Source organism: Elephantulus edwardii, unplaced genomic scaffold (genome assembly GCF_000299155.1).
Source record: "Elephantulus edwardii isolate Elephantulus edwardi_28Jun2011 unplaced genomic scaffold, EleEdw1.0 scaffold00391, whole genome shotgun sequence".
NCBI classification, from domain to species: domain Eukaryota; kingdom Metazoa; phylum Chordata; class Mammalia; order Macroscelidea; family Macroscelididae; genus Elephantulus; species Elephantulus edwardii.
This window is the reverse complement of record NW_006400141.1, coordinates 1,152,685-1,163,099: the sequence shown is the minus strand read 5'-3', so window position 1 is coordinate 1,163,099 and position 10,415 is coordinate 1,152,685. Positions and strand designations below refer to the sequence as shown.

General features: G+C 34.2%; 1 pseudogene; it reads right to left on the bottom strand.

Annotated features, from left to right (window-relative positions):
* Positions 1-10,069, bottom strand: part of LOC102865799 — a 32,428-nt pseudogene extending 22,359 nt beyond the window's left edge.
* Between the last annotated feature and the right edge of the window lie 346 nt (positions 10,070-10,415).

Genomic DNA, 10,415 nt, shown 5'->3' with positions numbered 1-10,415 from the left:
TTAAATTCCTCTGTATCTGCCAATTCCTTTCTATATAATGACTCAGTATATTCCTTCCATCTTCTTTTAATACTTCCTGGATCATTTAATATTCTGCCAAGTAACTAGCTCTGTAGGCTGAAGAAATCTGACGTCAGTTCTATAACTATAGTTCTACAACTGATATAGAGAATTTTGAAGCACTAGTTTTTCCTCTTTTTGTGTTGACTTCATTAACTGGCTCCAAGTAGGCGGATTCATTTCAGGAGTCCAAATTCTTTCTGATGAATCTGTGGAAATATAAGCAAAACGTCTTCCTCCTTTGATTACATGATCTCTTTTCCAAACATTAGTAATGTTATCCAAGTAGTAAATAGGTTGATATAACTCATCTGATGGAGCATCCTTATGACAATAACAATGCAAATCAGCAGCTGATTGGCTATTCTTGTCACAATTTAAAAATTTGAAATATATAGTATTAGTAGTCTTATATTTAAAGTATATATAATGTTGTTAATATTTTAAAGAATCTTCCATAACTCCCCCTTTTTGTTTTATAAAATATTTTTAATGTTTTATTCTTTAATAATTGCTTGTCTTGTACTATTTTCTGAAATACCAAAACCATATGTTATAATATAATAACAATAGAAAACTAAGTTTACAAGAGCAATAGGCATATTATCAGTTTTTATAGTGTTAGGTACTACCATAGTAGTAAAAGCTTTAAGGAAGTGTGTGATAACTGAATGTTTTTTCAGCTGCTAAGGCCGTTTCCCAGGAAAAGTATCTACAAAATGATGTATATATTTTAATTTTTTAAATTCTTAAAATTGAGTAACATCCATTTGTCAGATTTGATTAGGTGTAAGACTTTTAGGATTAACTTTTAATGGCAGATGAGGAGAATTTATACCAGTGCATTGAGACTAATTTTGAACAACTTGTTGAATTAGTTTCTAAGGTATTTTCTAAATATAAACTGTTAGTATAATTTATGAAATTTAGAATGTTGATCTTTGGCTTGTAATACAGTAGTAACTAATTAATTTTTCATTACTTTGGGTTAAAGATTTTGGTATGTGACTGTGGATAATATATAAAGGATTATTTACTTTTTTAACAATGCATTACAATTGTAAAAACAAATCATTTTATTCAGAATTATTTTGTGGTATAAAAATAGTTTTAATATGTTTGACTATATATTTTACATATTGGGAGTTAGTTATTATATTAAGAGATGCTTTAATATCTGTTAATAATAGTATAATAGCATATAATTCAGCTATTTGTACAACGTTAGAGGAAGTTGTACTACTTGTTGATAATTAGACGAATAATATTCAGCTTTGTTATTTTTACTAGCTTTAATATAAAAAGTATTTGCATTTAGAAGTTAATTTTACTATAGATGGTAAAATTTATTGTGTTAATTTTTAAAAATTGTAATTTTTTATCTTTAGACTAAGAATTAGAATAATTGCTTACAAAATTTGACACTGCTATTTGCTAATTGGTATTAAATTGACATAAGTTTTGAATTTTTTCATTATTTAATGGTAGTATAATTTCTTCTGTGTTATTGCTACATAATTGATGTAACCAAATATGCCCTATACTGATGATTAAAATGACTTTTTTCACATATTGCATATGCTGCTTGGCATTTTTATTTTGCAAAAATATTTATTCTGCAATATTATTCTGCTGTATTGTTAACTTAGTAGGAGAATGTGGAGAAGGCAAAACAAGTAAGAAAAATTTTGCCTTATTTTCAGTTTTACGTACCTTAGCTTCTTGTATTCTCTGTTCAAGCTAACTTCTTACTGGCATTTTAGGGGTTAATTTCCTTTGGATTTACGGTAATTTAGCAGCATAATGGGATAATATATGTGATAGCATAATACACTGTTAACTGAAAATTTAGGTGATTTGGTGGTGCTGGTGGCTTCTCACAGGAGAAAGACATGCAGCTTTTTTCTGTAAATTTAAATTCTTGACAACTGGAGTTACTGTGAGTCAGAATTAACATGATGGATGTTGATATCCTGGGTTTTACAGCTACTTTACAAGCAGAGATTTCTAAGAGGAATTCTACCTTGGGATTAGATGTTAGACTCTTTTAATTTTTAAACATACCTAGTATCTTTATTTACTTGTAAAGGTGAAGTTTTCATCTTAGTTGGTAGTATTTAACTAGTTTGTTCACTTGTTATCCTTGTTATTACTAACACTGGAGAGTTCTAATGACTAGCAGTTCTAACTGTCCTTAAATAAATTAGCTTGAAGCTTTTCTTTTTTTCCCCTCATAGTCAGAATCAGAATAAATAATTTCTAAATAAACAAAGATAACCTTTACTGGTTAATTTGACAGTACTTTTTGGAATTGTTTAGTATAATAGCAATGTTATTTGAGTTATACTTAATGCAGCACTTTTTAAGGTGGCATGAAATAAAGTTAAGGCATGCTGTCATTGTTCACAGTGGGAGTGCTTTTGCTAACAGGAAGCTTCTGGCAATTTATATTGTTTCTTACAGAGTCTGAAACTGACAGGCCTTTTGTACTAGCTTGTGCTTGGAAAAAGCTGCTTTCTTTTTCAGTACTTGAAAAAGTTTAACTTTTTGGATTTTACAAGCAGTCAACAGAGGGTAAAACTTTTATTCTTTACCTCTACTCTGAGAACTAAGTTGCTTTTCTCTCTTATCTACTTCTAAACTTCTGGATCATTTATCTATGTATTGTTGAAAGACTGGCTTCTTTGTTTAGTTTCAGCTCCGTACTACTGAAAGTAAACAAGCTAGATCCCTGTAACTGCCAAATGCAGTCTATTTTACTAATTTAAAGATTTTATCCTTTCTAAAAATTTTTCAACTGCAGTTTCTAATTTCTTTATTCATTTTTACTGTTAATTTTTTGCTTTGTTCATTTTCTAAATTAAGAGTTTTCTTTTATGTTAACTTTATTCTTATATCATTTACTTTCCTTTATTACTGAAATTATTAAATTGTGTGAGCTCAAAACTATTAAACGTAAGACATTAAACACAAGACAAAAAGATAACAAAGAAGCATAACAAAGGCTGTTTTTTAACTTCAGCTTTAACCCCTTTTTAAAGTAATATAACTTAATTCATATTCACATACATATTTAGCCACTTCTTTTTTATAATTTTCTTGGATTATGAGTATAATTTATATTATGAGAAAGCCTAACCTGGCCAAAAATTGATAAGAATCTGTTTTCTTCTTTGATGTGCCTTTTGTAAATTTCTCCTAAAGTTTAGCCAAGTTTTTGAATTTAACTTTGCACTACTCACTGTTTTAAACCAGAAACAATGTTTCTGTATATACTGAAACAACTGCAAAAAAAGACCTTTCTTCTACTTTCTCAGCAATCTGATCAATTTGTAAAAGGCTTTCTTTGTTAACAAATCAGGATTTTTATCTCTGTCTTCCTTAGTTATAGGAGGAGGAGGCACCACAGGAAAAGTAGGGTCTCTTGTCTGATGTGCCCTCCTGAAGGCTCTCCTGACCTGTTTCCTAACTTTAAAATTCAATTGTACTTTTTCCTGACATTTAAACCAATAGCATTTTCTTTTTACATTTTCAAACAAACGTTTCACTGTTTTCTGCTGAAGTTCTAACTCTATAAAATCTAACAAACCTCTAAAAATTATTAAATAATGATCACTATCATGCACCGATGGAGAATTACTGATCTTTATTCACCTTTTATTTATTGTGAGTACTCACCCCGAGGTCATTGCCTCCCGGTACCTTTTACTAATCCTGAGCACTGTACCCCAGTTCGTTACCTCCCTGTACTTACTGTGACTCGGTTTCCCCCAGGGATTCCTCAGCCAGGTGAGAAACTGAAATAAATAAATTCCACGCCCCACGTTAGGAAGCCAAATGTTGCAAACTGCAACGCTTTTTCCTGGGAGAAATGAACATAAAGAGACACACACAGAAGACAAGACAGGACTGCCACAAAGAAAAACACACTCACACAGACAGGACAAGAAGTGGCAGTGGCGGTCCTGTGGGTCTGCGTTTATTAGAATATATAGGGGTCTAAGCAATGATCTCATTTTTTAGGATTTCCATAGAATCATAATAAACAGTGTTCTCATCTCTCAGTTTTCACAGAATCATAAAAAGTAAGTACAGAAACCATCACTCAATCAAGGGAGAACACACACTCTGTTCCTTATGATAAATGATGCTTTTCAGACGAAAGGGGTTAGGAGACCGAAATGACTTAAGATATATGATTTACAGGAAGAGAGACGTCCAAGTTCTCAGCTCGTTTGCTGGACAAAGGTTTCTCTTTAATATTAAACCAAAGAGTTACCCGTTTGCAGGCTGACTCTTAATTACCCAGAAACCCACTCGCGAGTGAGCTGGGCTTCCAATAGTGGCGTCCAGTCCTCCTCAACTTTTGTTCTTTCACGTCTAACTTAGTTTTTATTATATTCGAGTGAAAATTTACAGGAAAAAAAATATTTTATTTAGTAATTCATACACTCTCTATTTTATGAAATGCATTAAAATTCCCACATTGAAATAGCCCTTTCTCCACTTCTTTTCTGTGTTGGCTGTTTCCATCCATCCTTCTTGCCTATCCATTCTTGACTTCAGAGCTTAATTCATGGGGAAGTGCTGCCTTTTTCTCTTCCTTGGTTGATTCTAAAGTGTATGTTCCTCTGTGCCCTTTTTATTCACTATCTTAGTTATCAAGAGGAACTCTGGTGGCCTAGTGAATAAAGAGTTTCACTATCTACACAATGACAGGCAGTTCAAATCTACCAGCCACTCTATGAGAAAATGTTTGGCAATCTCCTTGCATGTGATTTATACTCTCTCAAAACCTGCTAGACAGTTTATTACAAGGTAATTCTGACTCAATGGCAAGAGTGAGTGGTGTCTTAGTTATCTCCTGCTGCAGTGACAGAGATACCATAGTGGTAATAAGCAAAATTTTATTGTCTTATACTTTAAGGGTTCAACCAGTTTAAAAGGTTCAACTTTAACTCATTGCTGTGATTATGAGCCATAATCTAGGATACGGGCCATGTTCTAATCCAAGACACCCAATACTATCACCACCACTCAGTAATAGAAAGGAAAGGACTGTTGATAGGTCAGCATGCAACAAAGAGTAGATTTTCCTAATTTCACTGCAATCTCAAGGAACATTTTTCCAATTCACCAACTGCTCCATAGGATAAGGATGAGCAGTCTTCTGTGAGTTTTACTATCTCTGAAAAACTGGCTGGAGGATCAACTATAGTTCGTTTCTAAATCATTGGCACACAAAAACAATGCTTTGTAAACTACTCACACAAAAAGAGTACCTTTTCATTCAAGAATGGCTGGAACAGTATATAGACAAGAAACTGTCAGAAGTTCAAGCAGGATTTAGAAGTGGCCTTGGCACCAAGGATATCATTGCTGATGTCAGATGGATCCTGGCTGAAAATAAGGATGATCAGAATATCTATTTGTCCTTTATTGACTATAAAAGGTCCTTTGGCTGTGTGGATCATGACAAATTGTGGCTGATACTGAGAAAATGGGAATCCCAGAACACTTGATTTTACTCATGCAGAACCTATACATGGCTGTTGTGTGAATGGAGCAGGGGAATGCTGCATGTTTTGGAATTTGGAAGGGAGTGCATCAGGGTTGTATTCTCTCTTCATACCTCTTCAATCTATATGCTGAGCAAATAATCCGAGAAGCTGGACTCTATGAAGAGGAGTGTGGCATCAGGATTGGAGGAAGACTCATCAATAATTTGCGTTATGCAGATGACACAACCTTGCTTTCTGAAAGTGAGCAGGACTTGCAGCACTTTTTGCAGAAGATGAAGGAATGCTGAGTTCAGTCTTGATTGTGTTTCAATATCAAGAACACAAAGATTCTTATTGCTGGACCAATAGCCAGTAGATGGAGAGGAGACTGACACTGTTAACAGCTTCATCTTGCTTGGATCCACAATTAACATCCTTGGTGTGAGCAGTCAGGAAATAAGGAGACACACTGCACTGGGAAAATCTGCAGCTAGGGATCTTTCCAAATGTTTCAATAGTAGTGATGCCAGTTTGAGCGTTCACGTGTGTCTGATTCAGGCCATAGTCTTTCTGATTACTAGCTATGCATCTGAGACCTGGACAATGAGTTAGGACGACAGAAAAAAATTGAAACCTTTTATCTGTGGTGTTGGAGAAAAGCATTGAATACCTATAGATGGTGCAGGTGGAGTTCTCTTTGGAAGCAAGAATAACAAGGCTTCATTTGTCTCATATACTTTTGTCATGTTGCTAGGAGGTGCTATTGGTTGGAGAGTGATGTGATGTTCGGAAGGGTGGCAGGTGGGCGAAGGAGAGGAAGGCTCTCAATCAGGTAGGTTGATATGGTGATTACTGCAATAAACTCTTGTGTGTCAGAAGTGTTAGGATGTCGCAAGATAGGACAGGTTCAGATCTTTTGTACATAGTGTCACTATGAGTCATGATAGACTCGATGGCACCTAACAACAACAACTTGTTTAATCTCACATTGTTAATTTTCTAGAAAGCACAATTTAATCTCTAGTGACAGAAGCAAATTTGCAATTCCTGGGGAAAGCGGGTAGGAAAGTGAGAGGAGAAGAAACACTAGGAAACTTTTGAGAGTCAGTTATATTCTTAAGACTCAAAACAATAAGTCACTCTATCTACAATCTAGAAAATACAAAATTTTAGTGACAGAAGACAGATTACCAGATGCTAGGAGCTGAAACAGATGGAAGAGGTTGACTTCAGAGGGGCAGGAAGGAAGTTTTTCTGATAACAGAAATTATATCTTAGTTGAAGTTACGGTTACACAACTACATGCCTTTGATAAAACTAATTTATTTGTATACTTAGACTGGACAGCACTTAACAACAACAGCAGAGCTCTGATAGAAAGTTGATAGAAAATTATGCTACCAAGTCAAAGGTGGGTGATTTTAATCTCCGGCACTCAGACCTGGTTTTAATTGTTTTTGGTCACACATTCTTCTAAGTGGTATTTATAGAACTGGTGTGCCCATTTTGCTGTACAGAGGTAACTCATGGTTGCTGTGATGCTGAACACTGTGACACTGACATGTGAAATTGTTACCCATGGTGGACAGTGTTTGGTAGAGCTCCCTGACTAAAACAAACTTGGAAGAAGAAGTGGCACCCACTTCCAAAATAGCTTGCCTCTGAAAACTCTATGAACTTGGAGAAATGATGAAATTTATACAAGTGTTCAAGTCTTTCATTCATCGGTCGCTATGAGTCATCTACGACTCGATGGCACTTATCAACAACAACAGTTGAATTTTAGTTTGTAAAAATTAACTCGCTCTTTACCATCAGATGGGTTTAACTGTTTTAACTATTCTTAATTGAGTTTATGAGAATTTAACTCTTCGCAGGTCTTCCTTATTCATTGTCCAACTTTTACATGTATATGAAAGAATTGAAAATACTTTGGTTTAAGTTAGCAACCTTATTATTTAAAGTGACACCTTTGCTCTTTAGTCCCCTTAAGAGGCTTTTGATGGTTTATTTGCCCAATACAAAGGCATTTTATTTGTTTTTCATTTTTTCTCTCCTTTTAGTAATTCAATTTGAAACATGATTTCATTGGTATGTATATAATACTTTTATTCATTGTGTTTTTTTACCTGTACTTTGTGTTTTATACAAGCATTCATATACATTATATTTGATATAATTTTCATTTCTCTCTCCCTATTATCATCCTATTTTGAAGTTCCCACTGAACCTTTCCCATTTTTCATTCCTACTCCCTCTTTTGATTGTATTGTTGTTGTCTGTGAAACAAAGTGAAATGGAGTCTTTGTTAACTTCAACCTTTTATTTTATTTTACACTATTTATCGACCCATTTGTGAGGGTTTTGTGTTTTCTTTATGTTGAAAAATCATCCATACTTTAGAGTGTAGTCTTTGATCTTATTTGGTAAGTAGTTTCAAGTCCTCTTCACTTTCAGAAGACAAGCATGTATATCTGCATAAGGATTGTTTCTGATGAATCTTCCAATCTAGAGGCCACATTTTTCACATTTTATATTACATCACTCATGTGAAATGGAAGTAATGTCTTAGAAAGCTTGTTTTGATGATAAGCAATTAGTCATGCAGAGCAGTTCTAATTTGTAAATGTCTTAGAAAGAATTATATAATTTGATATTCTTAATGAAGTATGTAAAAATAACAATTATTGCTTAAAAATCATAGTTTATGAAAAAATGTACTGAGGGAATCGTATGTCTTTTACCAATTCATTGTTTTGCAATAATGACAATTTGTTATTGTTGTTATGTGCTGGTGAGTTTATTATGACTCATAGTGACCTTACGCGTAATAGTTCTGAACCCTATTCCGTACTGAGCCAAGCTCACTGTCTTTGCCACACCTACCTTCATTATCTCAGCTATTATGTCAATCCATCTCATCTGGGGTGTTTCTCTCCTGCGCTGTTCCTCAACATTTCAATGTATGATATCCTTCTCCAAAAGCTGGTCCCTCCTGGCTACATGCACAAAGTATGTGAGATAGAGTCTCAAAATTCTTGCCTCAAAGGAGCAGCTTGGTTTCACCCTTTCCAGAACAGACCTGTTAGTTCTCTTGGCAGTGTCTCTTCTCTAGCACCACACCTCAAAGGCATCAATTCTTCTGCCATCCTTGGTCATTGTCCAACTCTCTGATGCATAGCAAGTAATTGCAAATGCCATGGTCTGGATTAGGCACACCTTAAGTCTCTAGACTGAAATAATTTCTCTTAAGTACTCTGGAGAGGTCCCTGACAGCAGATTTTCCTAATGCAATTTGTCTTTTGATTTCCTGACTGCTGTTGCCAAGGGTGTTGATTGTGGAACTGAAGAAGTTGAAATTCTTAACAATCTCAATCCGTTCTCCATCTAGAATGTTGCTGCTCATTCACCCAGTTGTGGAAAGACAATTTAAAATAATAGAAAAAAAATCCTTTTGGGTGGTAATTTCAGAAATATTTTTCAAACTTTTTCACTGACCAGGAAGATTTCATTTACTTCTTAGTTAGTAGAATTATATTTATTCACTTACATTTGCTAATACCCTTATGATGAACTTATATTATTGGGGCTAAATGTTGAAACACTTGTCCTGTTCCTGATTGATCAAGGACTATAACATTATTATTGTTTACTTTCTAATATATTTTAAGAGTATTAAATAAATTTAAAGGATGGTAAATGATCTTTAGTAAAATTTGATTTTTTCTTCTTTATGCTATATAATATTTATTGAAATAATTGCTTTTTATATTTTTAATGCCATAGAGGTGACATAATTTGGATCCTCCAGATAATTTTACCTAAATTTTGAGCAACAAAATATTTATACCACTATTAGAGTGTCCATATACATTATGAAAGTAATTGAATTTCACAAAAGAGTTAATTATTTGACTTTCTGAATATAGGATTGTTTCTTGTTATCAGTAAAAAGGGGCTAATGGTTGGGAAACAAAGTGTCATAAAGGCAGATGTCTCCAAAAGCCAGGTACTAGAGTTAATAAAATATATATTACACAAAACAAGGGTACTGTTTATAAAATAAAATAAGAAAAAGGTGATAACAGCACAATTCTTTTGATAGCTTTGATCTCAGGGTTTATCTTGGAAGAGATGTTGGTCCTGTGAATGTACTGAGCATGCTGACGATGCCTGTGTAGAAAACATACCATGTTTGCACATCAAAAGATCATGAGGTCCACAAAAAAGATATCTCCAGTGGTAGATAAAATTACTGAAATGCCTGAGCTTTCTCTCCAATAGCAATAGCCTAAATTGATTCCTCTTGTGACATTTAATTTTTTCACAGGTCCTATTACATTTGTAATAACATCAACATGTGTGACTAAGGTGAGTAACCAACAAGAAACAGAGTAGATTGTGCTGTACTTGGGGGTATTGCGCTTACAATATGCCCACTTGGCAGAGTGAGAGTTGATGATGATGGCTTGGCAGCCACTGAGCAGGCAGGTGCTACAGATGGACATGCTACGTCCGGTTCTTTGAATGTAAAAGACAATTTTACATTCTACATCATCCAAGAAGTATTTGTTTTTCCAATGCAAAATCACTAATGGGATTCCCCCGCAGAGAATGAGCATGATATTTGTTAATGCTAATTGAGCAAAGATCAAGTGTAGAAAACGGAATTGCTGGCCAGTGAAGAAAATAAAGACAGGTACAACAAGGAGAAATGAATTCCCCAGCACACCAGTTCCAGTAAGGATTAGGAAAATGGTCCCCAGGTAAAATCCAGTTTTCATGATTAGTTACCTTAAGTAAAGATATTAAGCCAAAACGAAGAGACCCTAGAAGAAAAAACAAAAGATAATA